Source organism: Miscanthus floridulus, chromosome 1 (assembly GCF_019320115.1).
Source record: "Miscanthus floridulus cultivar M001 chromosome 1, ASM1932011v1, whole genome shotgun sequence".
Classification (NCBI taxonomy): domain Eukaryota; kingdom Viridiplantae; phylum Streptophyta; class Magnoliopsida; order Poales; family Poaceae; genus Miscanthus; species Miscanthus floridulus.
This window is the reverse complement of record NC_089580.1, coordinates 66,813,641-66,826,273: the sequence shown is the minus strand read 5'-3', so window position 1 is coordinate 66,826,273 and position 12,633 is coordinate 66,813,641. Positions and strand designations below refer to the sequence as shown.

At 44.7% G+C, this 12,633-nt stretch overlaps 1 long non-coding RNA gene and 1 pseudogene across 2 annotated transcripts; one reads left to right on the top strand and one right to left on the bottom strand.

Moving 5' to 3' along the window:
- Nucleotides 1-4,120: 4,120 nt before the first annotated feature.
- Nucleotides 4,121-10,029, top strand: LOC136486164 (uncharacterized). 2 transcript variants are annotated; one of them, XR_010766692.1, is made up of 2 exons: nt 4,121-4,439; nt 9,765-10,029. It is a non-coding gene; the product is annotated as an uncharacterized lncRNA (long non-coding RNA). The 2 variants fall into 2 exon arrangements; XR_010766689.1 differs by having other exon boundaries at nt 9,760-10,029.
- Nucleotides 4,971-9,705, bottom strand: LOC136486154 (putative disease resistance protein RGA3; annotated as a pseudogene).
- Nucleotides 10,030-12,633: the final 2,604 nt, after the last annotated feature.

The window sequence follows — 12,633 nt, the reverse complement described above, 5'->3', positions numbered from 1 at the left end:
GTGAAGGAAGTAACGAGTGAATTATTCATGATGCATGAATCGTTCTTACGAACAAAAACATCAAAGTTAATAACGCACATAAATAACATTTATTTTTATATAGGGCATAGTAATATTACTACTCCACCACACAAAACCTTTTTAATCAAATACGGAATGGTGAGAAAGAAATAAGATAAGTCAGAAGCAATTTGGACCAAATTATCAAGTTAAATTTAGTTCATCCCAAATCATTTTGAAGTTTTTGTAAAACAATACAACAAAAATCTTGTAACGATCGCTCTGATACCATTCTGTGGCAGAACCTCCTAAATTATAGGACCCACATGCACTTGTCACTGTCCAACGACCTTTGACAACAATGCATATGTTCCTGGTAACTTAAGAAGTCTGTCGGGTGTCCTCGGGGAACCCCGAATCATCCACGATTTCCGAGCAGGATCACGTTACAGGAGTCAATGCAGTATTACAACATTTATTCAAATAACAGTACCAGAGTAAAAACAGCGGAAGTCTTACGATAACATAGTTTACAAACCAGTTGTTTCAAACCTTACAAACTAAGTTCGATAATTATTACAAACCATAGTAGTAGTGGAGTGGCATAATTAACATATACATAACACACAAAATAAACATCCTGCCCAAGATCACACATTTACTTCTCATCGTCAGAACGAACGATAGTCATGCAGCACGATCCAAAACAGATCTGCTCATGAGGCTCACCTGCAACAAGGGTCAACGAACCCTGAGTACAAAAGTACTCAACAAGACTTAACTGAAATATAAACTGATAGAACTTAGGAATGCAGGCTCATGGGATTCAAGGTATGGCTTTAACAATGATCAAAGTTCTTTTGCGTAAAAGCTCTTTTAACAAAATTCTTTATATAGAAAACTTCTTAAGAATTATATACAAAGCTGACACGATCCGCACTGAGATCATGAAACTTCATATCCAACACCTTCACAAGCCTTATTCAAGTTCCAGTTATTAATACTACGATGATGAACAGTGAGTTGAGTCTCCATAACCGAGGAGCAACGACGATTCGAACCGATTAAACAACCCAGCTGGGGATTCCAGACCACACGACATATGCAGGTCCCCGACCTACATATACCAACCTACCCTCGGATCCTCTAAAACAAGAACGGGTCCGCGCCACCCGAGAATACAGTACTCCACCATTCCAGCCCATGGCCACGTGGGTACACGCTATTCCCGCCATCTCTCCACTCCCAGTGCGCGAGTAGCCATTCTCGTAATAGAATTGCCAAGTTCAGGCTTACCGGAGTATGTGGTTAGTACTACAAATTCTCACCTCATGCAATTCAACAACGGACGTGCCTTAATCGACACAGGCGGAAAGAACCTGCTCACAAGGCCTCCATGTCTTGTGGCTCACACACACCGAGTCCGCCCGGTCTAGATTTATTACTCCACATTCCCATATCACATGCTATCATAATTAACCAATGTCCCATTTAAAACTTGCAGGTGGCAGGTAGTCACCCGACTTTCATCGTTCTACGCATAGCTAAGCAAAACTAGGCATATACGAGTTTAAAACTGGTAATATGGTAAATATGGAATAACAAGGGTGGTAATGCACCAATTAGGCTTTTACGTAACTCTTAATCACTTAATGCAGTAACGGAAAGCAAAAGCGAAATCAATTTATAAAACACAAGGTAGGGTTGTATGCATCAGGGGCTTGCCTTCGTTGACGGAAAAGTCCGATTCCTGCGACGTCACACAAGTATTCGATCCGACCTCAACAGACGGATTAACCTCCTCAACAGCTTGATTAACTACCACGTGTTCACCTTCGTTCACTACACATAATAATAATGCCATGTTTAACATGATGCGGAATACGAAAATACAATGCTCGATGATGGATACAAAAATTAACAATTTGAATACAACTTTCCTTCGTGGTACAGTTGTAAGTCAAACAAACTAAATCTTTTTCGTAACACATACATCAACTGCCAAGGATCATTATCAACAAATGACCCAAGGTCATCACTCAATCCAAAATTACAAACAAAACCTAAATCATTAAAGGTTACTATTTGCTTTTATGAATTAATTATTTAATTCAAAATTATGAAATAAATCAACTTATTCTAATTGAGCTTAAAATTTTAGTAAATGTTCATTACATGATAACTAAGTGGCAAAACAAATCTCATAATTTTTGGACAAGTAAATAAGCCTAGAAAAATCATGGAAACACATTTATTAATAAATTGAGTAATTTTTATCACATTCAAAAAGTACTTGAAAAACATTATTTCATATTTTTATTAAATACTTTACATCACAGAGAAGTCACACAAAAATTTTCATAATTTTTGGAGCTCTAAATAAATCTACACAAAAATAACAAAAATAGACACTATTCATTCAAAGCTGAAAATAGAAAAATCCATTTTTGAACTACAGTCACTGACATGGTGACCCCACCTGTCATCCCCTTCCTCCCGCTTTGACTACGGCGATGATGGCGCTGACCGACGATATCTCGACGACGGCGAGAGCAACGGCGACGGCGAATGCACTAACATGATCACTACATCACGGCGCACCGATTTATGGCACAAACACGACCAATTACTGCCTGGACCGAGCACTACGCCGGCCATGGCGGCTGCAGTGGCACGGCGACACAACGCCGGCGAAACAAAGCCGAAAATGGGGAAACAGAGGGCATGGGAAGGTCCAGTAGCTCACCACGAACACGTTGGAGCACAGAACGAGACCGGATAAGCTACGATGACATGGGTCGACGTTGACAGCGGTCACGGCGGAGCGATCTTCGACGACGGCGATGCTCCGGTAGCTGTGGTGGTCAAAATGAGAAATCAATGGGTCATAAAGCACTACATCATTGCGGCGAAGCCGAAGCAAGACTCGGCAAGGGCAGAGACTCACCGTAGCGCGCTGGCCACGGCGACGCGGGCTCGACGGCGGGGCTGCCGGCCGTGGAGAAGAAACACGACGAGTGGCGGTTCCCAGCGAAATTAAGCTGAATTGATGGGTTGGCTGAGCGCGTAAGGATAAGGCGGAGCTAATGGATGCTTTGCTGCAACGGCAGAGGCACTGGTTCGACGATGAGGGCTCACCGGAGATGATCGGCAACGTCGGGAAAAACAGAGGGCGAAGGAAGAACAACGACGACAGCGTCGGAGCTTTATAGGGCGGCCAAGGAAGCAAGGAGAAGCCACGGCGACGCCTTTCCCGCGCCAGCGCGAAGCCAAGGCCGCCACGCGCGCGCCTGGAACGCCGAAGACGGTCGTCGGCTATGTAGCTTCGGCGGTGAACACTGTTCACAATATTTACAAGTTTGCCATTCGCCAAAATTCACAAATTACTCTCAAATTTTCATAACAACTCAAAAATCTCCAAAAACAAAAGTTGTTCAAAATCAAAAGTTCTACAACTTTGCTTTTATAACCATCTCCTAATTCGGTCTAGATTTTGAAATGATCTTTTAAATTCAAATAGGGGATATTTAACGAATTACGCCTTTTTGAATTACTCCAAATTTTTCTAAACAGCTTGAAAAACTCCAAAAATAAACTTTGTATAACTTGTTAAGCTCTACACTTTTGCTTTTGGACCCAACCCTAAAATATGCTTAGATTTTGAAATGGATTTTTAGGGTAGGATTTAAATGCTGAAAAGCGGGGTTTTCTCGAAAAAATCAAAACCCAGACAAACTTTGAACTTGAGTCAAACAATACAATTCAACACTCATTACACAAATGTAAACTTGTTTTAGTAAATGTATATCAAAGTTTTCACCAAATGCCAAATACTTTGTAATACATATGATGACATGTTAGATTTTAATATTTAAACACCCGAGGTGTTATAGCGAGTTGGGCCTAGTTTTTCGAGCTGGGCCTGGACGGGTCACCATCGTGTTTTATAGTCTAAAATAGCTAAGATAAATATTTCATGCCATGCTCGGGCCGAAAAAATTTTTCTATACAGTGAAATCTCTGACTAGGTCCTATCCACCACGGTCTATCGGAGGGCCAAAACCCAGCGGGCTCGGGCCGGTCTCGATTTGCTCTCAGTCTAGCGCCAGCCCCTGCCGGTGCCGGCTGTGGCGACTCGCGAGTCACCCCGGCCCATCCCCCCGAGGCCGCGACCGCGACTTCGGCGCCGCCGGCCGACGCCCCGTCTCGAGCAAGGAGGACCGACCGTGCGTCCGTGCCCCATCCGCCCGTCGCCGCCTCCACTCTGCGTCCGCCGTGATACTGATTCGGGGCTACGCTTGCCAGGCCCCGGGCTACCCGCCTGCTGCAGTCCGCTGCCGGCCGGCCTCCCGCGCCTAGCGCCTGGGCGCCTGGCGCCACCCATGCTCCAGCGACACTGCTCCGGCGCCCTCTGCTAGCTCAGCCCATCCCAGCTCATAGTAAGACCCGTATATATTTGTTCCTATAGTTCAGTGTCTAATTTTTTATGAATGACATTGCCATTATGCCAATGTCTAGTAATAATTGATTGCCGATCGCACATATAAAAAATTTTGGTCATTCGATGCTCTTTCTTTGCTATTTCTCTATCTACAATGTTATACGATTAATTGAGCACGTTGAAATTGATATTGTTAATTGTGTTCTATGTTATATTTATTACATCTACTAGACTACTACTAGTGTATGGCTAGTGAGGTTTAGCTCTCTGTTATTTAGCCCCCCGTGCCCGGTTTCTGGATCCGCCACTGCTCCTGCCCTAATAACCATCGTTGGGTTCCAACTTCCATGGTAGAAGACGTCCATCGATCTGAACGAACAAAGCAGAAGGGCAGCCATCACTGCCGTGCTCGCTGCCCGGCACCAAGGCGGGCACATACTCTACCTCGCCGAAGTTCAGTTGCTGGAGATCGACAGTTGGACATAACTGTCATCAACGCCAACCAAGCTGTACGTCATCGAACATCGATCATCTTATGGTCAGACTGCCTGTCGTGGTGATGGTGAGAACTCCAGCTGTAGGAGTAAATTTGACAAGAGCCAGAAAGGCAATTCTGATGGGATCATGGTGACATGGTCTATTTCCAGTGAAACATTTGGAAAGATGGGATATGAGTTGAGCAGAAAAGTGCTAACTCCAAGACAAGTTGTTGTGCCGTGCAAAGATGATATATATTCTTCAATACCTTTTGGCTTTGGCTCCAGCCCATCTTTAGTAGAAACTCGGTAGTTTTGTAACAGCCTCAGTGAACTTTACTGAGTCAGCTCAAGCCCTGTTTAGTATCGATCCTCCTCTCGGCTGACATTTTTTGTTCTTGCAGTCCTTTATAGAGTTTTTTTTTCCTTTCTTCTCCCTTTTATGATTAGTGGCTTCACTGACTAGTTGTATGTTTGTTTTGCTCTTTTTATTTTTGCTATCGGCTAATAAAAACTGTGGCAAAACTCTTGCCTTCCCTCCTTAAAATTTTTAAAACACCTCTATCTATGAGCTGTACATGCTCTAAAAGAGAAACCTGAAATTAGTGGTACCAGGATCAGAAGAGTATTTTCAGAATGTATGAAGAGTATCTTCAGGATGCTTATATGATGCAAGAACAACAGAAGAGAAAGAACACAACACTTCTGTTTTCGATAAAGGAAGTTTCATTGATCTTCAAGTTTGCTACATCGTGTTCAGAGAAAGAACACAGCGCGAAGTACTTCAGTATTTTTATAGATCTTTGTCGGGACTCGGGATAACAAAGCAAGCTGGGCTAGCTACTTACAAGTCAGCAGAAGCAGACACTTCATGTCCATCAATCCATACTAGTATCCTCTTGATCTTGGCACGATCCGCACTTCCCTCATTCATGCAAGACCGTGCAAGCAGAGGGCAGTTGTTAATGCTCACGACCTGCACTGAGCTAGGCAGGCCTCTATTTGGCAGGGACTCAATGGAACCACAGTCTGAAATCTCAAGTCTTATTAACGAATGAAGACCATCCATGTTCGGAAGGTAAGTAAGCTTCCCACAAGAAACAATCTCCATGTCTTCCAATGCTTCCAGGCGTTCTATGCCCCATGGCAGTTCACGAAGCAGAGGACAATGCCTCACAGAGAGGTGAGTCAGATTACATGGTGGCCAATCCTCTGGTATATACTGCAGTTGCTCGCAGTGGCTGATTTCAAGGCGTTGTAAAGATTTATGCAATTGTCCAATTTCTGAGGGCGAGGGGAAGCTCACTGTAGGCATTTTGCAAAGGGTGATGGATATAGGAGAAGAAAGTTTGCGCCATGATCCCCATATCCACTTGCCACTTGCATTTACGTTCACGTGCTTCAGAGATGGGAAATTCCGAAGTCCATGAAAATGAATTGACCCTTCCACTGTTAGCTTCGTCAGTGAAGGAAGGCTGTGAGTCACTTGTTCCAGCTTGCAGCAATTCTCAAGAACAAGCTCAAGAAGACTAGGGAGGGCACATTTCCCATCCCCATCCCAACGTTGCAGTCTGTCCTATCCTCTCCAAATGCAGCTTCTTTAGTGATCGGAAGCTAGCTTTCCGTACTCCATCTTCCCCAAAGCAGCCACCACAAAATTCACTGCAGCTGATAGAGACCAAGCTATCCCAACCCTTGAGATGGAGATTTTCCAAATGAGATAATAACCCAAGGCAAGGAAGAGCCCCACACCTCTTAAAATCACAGGCTCACAGTGACCAGGTTCGTGTAGCCTGCAGAAGCAGAACCAAGCCAGCTAGGGCATGCCATGCCGGTGTAACCTGAAATGGTAAGCTCCTTGATGCTGGTGGGTGCCCTTATGTGATCTAATATTTTCTCATCAGCTTCTTCATTATTGTTGCTGCTAGAGGAAAGCTTTAACTTTTGGAAAATCTTCTTGGAAGCCAACCCGATACTGGTGGGTGTCCCAACTGTTTGCTCAGCTTCGTTGCTCCATGAAAGCTCCAGCTTCTGGAGGAACCGCTTGGAAGCCAATTGAGCCTGTTGGGCTTCCTGCACATCCTTCACAAGATGCATATTTGAAATGAGAAGTTCCCCACGGAGATCGTTCAACTTGGCCAACTCCCCTATACCACCTCTGTGGGTGTGGACAATAGACCTCTCGCTTATGACGAATCTTGACAGGGTTTGAAGATTCGTCAGCAACCCTATATCCTTGGGCATACACCTCAAGCTGCAGACATTGTGGCGAGGATCACGAGTCATTAGCAGATCAATATGACGTAGGTTGCAAAGGCTCTTTAAATCATGTGGCAACTCTTCCAGATCATAACAGTTTCTGAGTCCCAGTGTTTGGAGATTGTATAGGACACAAATTGACTCGGGTAAGCATTTGATCTTGGTGCCTTGAAGCTGGAGACACCGAAGATGCTTCAGTTTTCCTATCGATTTAGGCAGAATAGTTACACCAAAATGACTTAGATCTAAAGCTCGTAGCCTTGTATATTTCTTATCAATGTCATCAGGGATCTTTAGATTCAAATCCTCAGAACCACCCAAAGCTATCAATGTGTGCAAGAACTTGCCACAGGAAATCACCTGAAACATGTCTTCACTCACATCCTTGTTGAAGACTACTGTTAAATGCTGGACTCTCTCTGGAATGTTGTAAGGTTGTCCCATCACATAACTTCCACAGTCCGCACCTGAGACATGTGAAGCAAGATCGTGCATCATTTCTGACAAGATGTATCTGTGTTCTTCTCCAGTGCGGTCAACATGTCTTATCTGGAAAAAAGATTGACTAACTAAAGATCTGAAGTAAGCTCTTCCAGTGTCCTCAATTGTTTCGTCGCTGGTGTGAGGTATAAAGTCCTGAGCCATCCAATGCTTGATAAGCCATTGCTTATCAAACTGAAACTTTTTTGGAATAATGGAGCTGTATGCAAAACAAGGCTTGAGATGGTAATCTAGCTGTACATAGCTCAGTCGTAGGGCTTTGTTGAAATGACTGGTACTGGAATCCCATTTCTCCTCTCGCAAAATATCTACCCACTTGCTTCTGTCGTTCTCCTGGTGCAGTCTAATGGTGTGTCCTAAACTTGCTGCTATGAAGGGTACACCCTTGCACTTCCGTAGAACTTCTTCCTTCAGTCTGCCAAAACAAACGTTGTCGTAAGTCGTAACACAATTGAAGTATAAATGCATAATGCCACACATGATCTATAAAAGGAAGAATTCCTTTTACTACCCTGACCTATCTTGCTGGACTGTTGCAAATAACAGAGAGATTATCAGGTGCCTAATTTTTTACATTTCTGATTGTTCTACTCAAAATACGTTTACATTTTTTCTGTTACAAAATAAAGTAAAGTTGTAGCAAGGATCTAAAAAGTACCTTGTGTCTAGGACATTTCCAGAATTATGTGCTTGATGCTCTGTGCCTTGGGCGCACTGGCTGAATAATGACAAGCAGTCCTCTTCTTTTAGATGTTGCAACTTATGTGGACCCAAACCCAATGTACCAAGAAGTCGAGCAACATTTTCACTCCTTGTTGTCACTATTATCTTGCTTCCTGGATCACCGCTGAGAAGTGAACGTTTGAGTTTATCCCAGTCCTGCCAGTTCTCATTCCAGTAGTCATCCAGGACAAGGAGGTACCTTCTTCCTCGCAACAGCCGTTCCAGCCTCGTATGGAGGGTGTTGAGGTTATCACATTGAAATGGAAGGCCTTCTATGGATTCTATGATAGATGAAGTGATCCTTTCTATATTGAACTCATGTGACACATGAACCCACAGCTTCAACTCAAAGTGCTTCGCGGCATTGAGGACTAGCTGAGCCACAGTTGTCTTCCCGATATAAGCCTCCCCCACTATTGGCAAGACTGCTGCAACATTGGTGGGCTTCAGATCAGATTGAAGAAGCATCTCTAGAATCTTCTCCTGATCATCATGTCGACCACACACCACGGTTGGAGGAAGCAGGGAGGTTCGGCTCATGCCCACCACCACGTGCTTGGAAGGCCGAGTACATTTCATGTATATTTCTGATACTATCAATTCTCTCGGCGAAATCCTTAATCTTCTTTTCCATGTCATGCCTAAACTGTATACGTAGAGGATTCAAGACAGAAGTTACAGGGCTATTACGCAAATTGGCAAAATGGTGGATCACCTTGCGGCGTTGAACTTCGTAGTAGTACTCATCCAATGCCTCCGTCCCATGGTAGCTAGCATCTTTCAGGCTGGCAAAGAACGCTTCCTCTGACTCAGAAAGCTGTGTCTTCTTCTCAGCTATTCCAAGGATAGCTTGAATCATGTCCAGTTGACAAAACATATGTTCCCTCCTTTCCTCAAGATGATGTTCAGACTGCTGCTCCTTCAAAAATTCTGCGATGGCCTGAAAAAGGGCCTTGCAGAAAGGCTGAGAGTAAAGCATCACCCATTGAGTGGATTGAGTTCCTGAGGAATGAATGTATGATGCTCTGCTCTCACGAGGTATGGAAATGGAAGGATGCTCAAAGGTACAAAAGAGAAGATGGCTGCAAATGCATAGGGACCTCATAAATAGAAAGCTTTGAAGGAAACGCTTACCAATCAAAAACCAGTGAAGACTTGGAATATGTCAATGCAAGGTCAACTCTAAACAACCAAGACCCACCATGATTCTTCTATTAGACATTTAAGGCTAGGTTAAGCCTATCCTTTTCTCGACGCAGAAGCATCAATTGTAACCATGTAATAGCACTTAATTACGCCCCAGCAACGCGGCATCATGCTTAATCCGTTTCATAGACTTTGACTTTCATGCTTTGGAAGGAAAGGAACGGAAGATGCTTCCGCCAAGCCTCGTCCACGGTAATGCAAATCCTCAAGCACATCAGGCATGTGGCAGACCAGTGGATCGATGCCGGGATGGCTAAGCTAGGTTGTCTCTTGCACGAGTAGTCGCCATGTACTAAGTATGCTAGGCGGGGATAAATTTATTGTAAAATCATAGGCCCCTCCTAGTTCACCCGCCTCGTGGTGCGTTGTTGTAAAAACTCTCTTTTTCAATATTAATACAATGACGCGCATACCTTTTGCAAATTCGAGAAAAAAAGTTGACTTTCATGTACAGGTTTCTTGGGTAACTCCACTAGCTCAGATTCGAGTCGTCTAAGCCTGGAGCAGGAGCCGTTCAAATAGCGTTCCTATTGCTAATTATATATAGAAAACAAAAGTTCCTACATAATAATTTCAGGATATTTTCCCTCTTAGGGCATGTTCGGTTGTGGATCAATCCTGGCCTGGATTCAATCCCATTCCTCCCTAAAATACGTGTTCAGTTAGCCTGTGAAACCCTGTATACCGGGTCTGTTTCGATTATACAGCCGCACCCCCGCCTGCAAAGACCTGGTTATACGGCCGCACCCCACCAGGAATGAAACCACTACTCTAGAGTCGTGGAACGAATCCCCCGGAGGCGAGCGCGACGGCTGCGGCGCTAGGTCCTCCCACGGCATCGGCACAAGATCTTGCATACCTGCGAATTGGAGGACTCGCGATGGTCAGTCTCGCTACACACGTACCCCTGGTTCAATCCCTCCTGGATTGGTTCCACTGCAACCGAACATGGCCTTAATGAAACACTTCCGCCCCGGAGCATGTTCGCGAAAAAAAATAATTTCAGGATATTTGTATGTTATTGAGACGACTATTTTCTGCCATAGAAGCTGAAAATAATGGCACCAGCGCACCGCCACAACAATGTACCCCGCTAGTTGAAAGCATATCACAAAGCATGAAGTACCCTGTAAAAAAAGGTCACAGAATTTACATAATTTTCCCACTCGAACATCATCTTTGCTTTCGTGGTGGTGTTCAAACAGAGCAGCAAACCAGTGCGACAATGACTGCAGAAATGTTCGGGCCAATCGTTTGATCCAGCACTATTCTCTTCTCTTATATGTACAATCGTTTGATCACACATCATGTCAAATGCTCAAAATATTTCTTATTTTAGCTAATGGCTTCTTTCATTTTAGAATGATTCCTTTAGCTCCTATTTTTTTTAACTTCTAATAATATATACGAACACAGACATGCTATGAGATATATTCTTGACAAGGCTGGGGAAAATTAAATAGGTCTACTTAATATGTTGATCCTTCATGAGACCTTAGTTTTCTTCGGTGCATGTTTATGCTTCGGGGATTACATCATTGCGTGTATAATATATCCAATTGTGTGAGCCAATGATGAATCATCACGACAAGTGGAGCAAGTTGCACTGTACAAAGACAAATCATAACTTTCAGAAGCTGACACAAGTGAGCAAGTGGAGCAAGGGGGGATTCCATCAGTGGGGAAGAGGGGATATTTAACTATTCTGAGTTCCTAAGAAGCAAAAAGTATTAAGAGCTACTCCAACAAGTACGCATCGGCTAGCTCATAAATCTGATCAGCATTTTGTTTACATGAAGGAGAGATAAGAGAGAAAAGAGAGAGAGAAGAACCAACACTTATTCTCACCCTAGGCTCAGATGGGTTTCAAGATCAGCTGTGCCCCCCCCCCCCCCCTACATGAACGAGAGATAAGAGAGAAAAGAGAAAGAGAAGAACCAACACTTGTTCTCACCCTAGGCTCGGATGGGTTTCAAGATCAGCTATGGGACCCCCCAACCCCCCCCCCCCCCCCTAACCCCACCCACACACACACATGACACACCCATCCCTCTCTCGCTCTTTTTCCTTTTCCTCATGCGACAAGGACTCCTCCATGGCCAGATGAATGCATGCTCTAAGGAGCCGTAGAAGACGAGTGCACCACCACGAGTCAATATTTTATTCTGGTTTGCGCTCCATGGTCATATTTGGACTGCTGAGAGATATCACAAGCATGGCTTTCACTTAAACTCTTGCATGATCATGATGGCGCGCTCTAAGACCAAGCATTAGAGACCATTGAGCATTGACCATCTGTTGCTAGCTACCAATTCACTAGGGAAATGTAGTGGTGATTGGGCTTCAGGTCTCGCCCATGATAGTGCCATGAGCAACTTTAGCAATGGCCCCTACTTTTGGTATGAGAGTTTTTTTTGTACTTTTGAGGGCCATGTTTTTTTAGAAAGCACCACCCTAGTGCGGCCTTCACAGGAGGCGGCTAGGTGCAGGACGGGATCGAACCCCCGCTGGCCGGCTCCTCCCTTGGAGCCTTCACCACTGGGCCATATGCCATCCGCTTGAGGGCCATGATTTATGGGCTCAATTCCAACAACAGCCTTTAAATCACGATCCATACTTCTCTGGGACCCATTTGTCAGTCATATTACTCCTTTTTTTTCTTGTTTTCTTCCATCTCTCATTTTTTCTCACATGCTGGGAGAGGGGCACACCAAGAGAGGAGCAGACTGGGAGGGAGGCCGATGGTGGTGGAGGCTAGCGAGAGGAGGTGCCGACAGCGAGGCTGAGCTAGAGCAGAGGGTGTGTTGGGAGAGGGCATCAAGGATGAAGGAGGCATGCTGGGAGATGGGACGCCGGGAGAGTGTGTACCGTGCCAAGAAAGGGAACGCCAAGGTGTGGATACCGCGCCGGGACAGGGTAGGAGCTAGGGAGGAGATAGCCATGTCGAGAGAGGGGATGCCAAGTGAGAAGGGAGCCGAGGAGTAGGCAGGCCGACGCAGGGGAGGTTAGATCTGCGCCAGGGAGAAG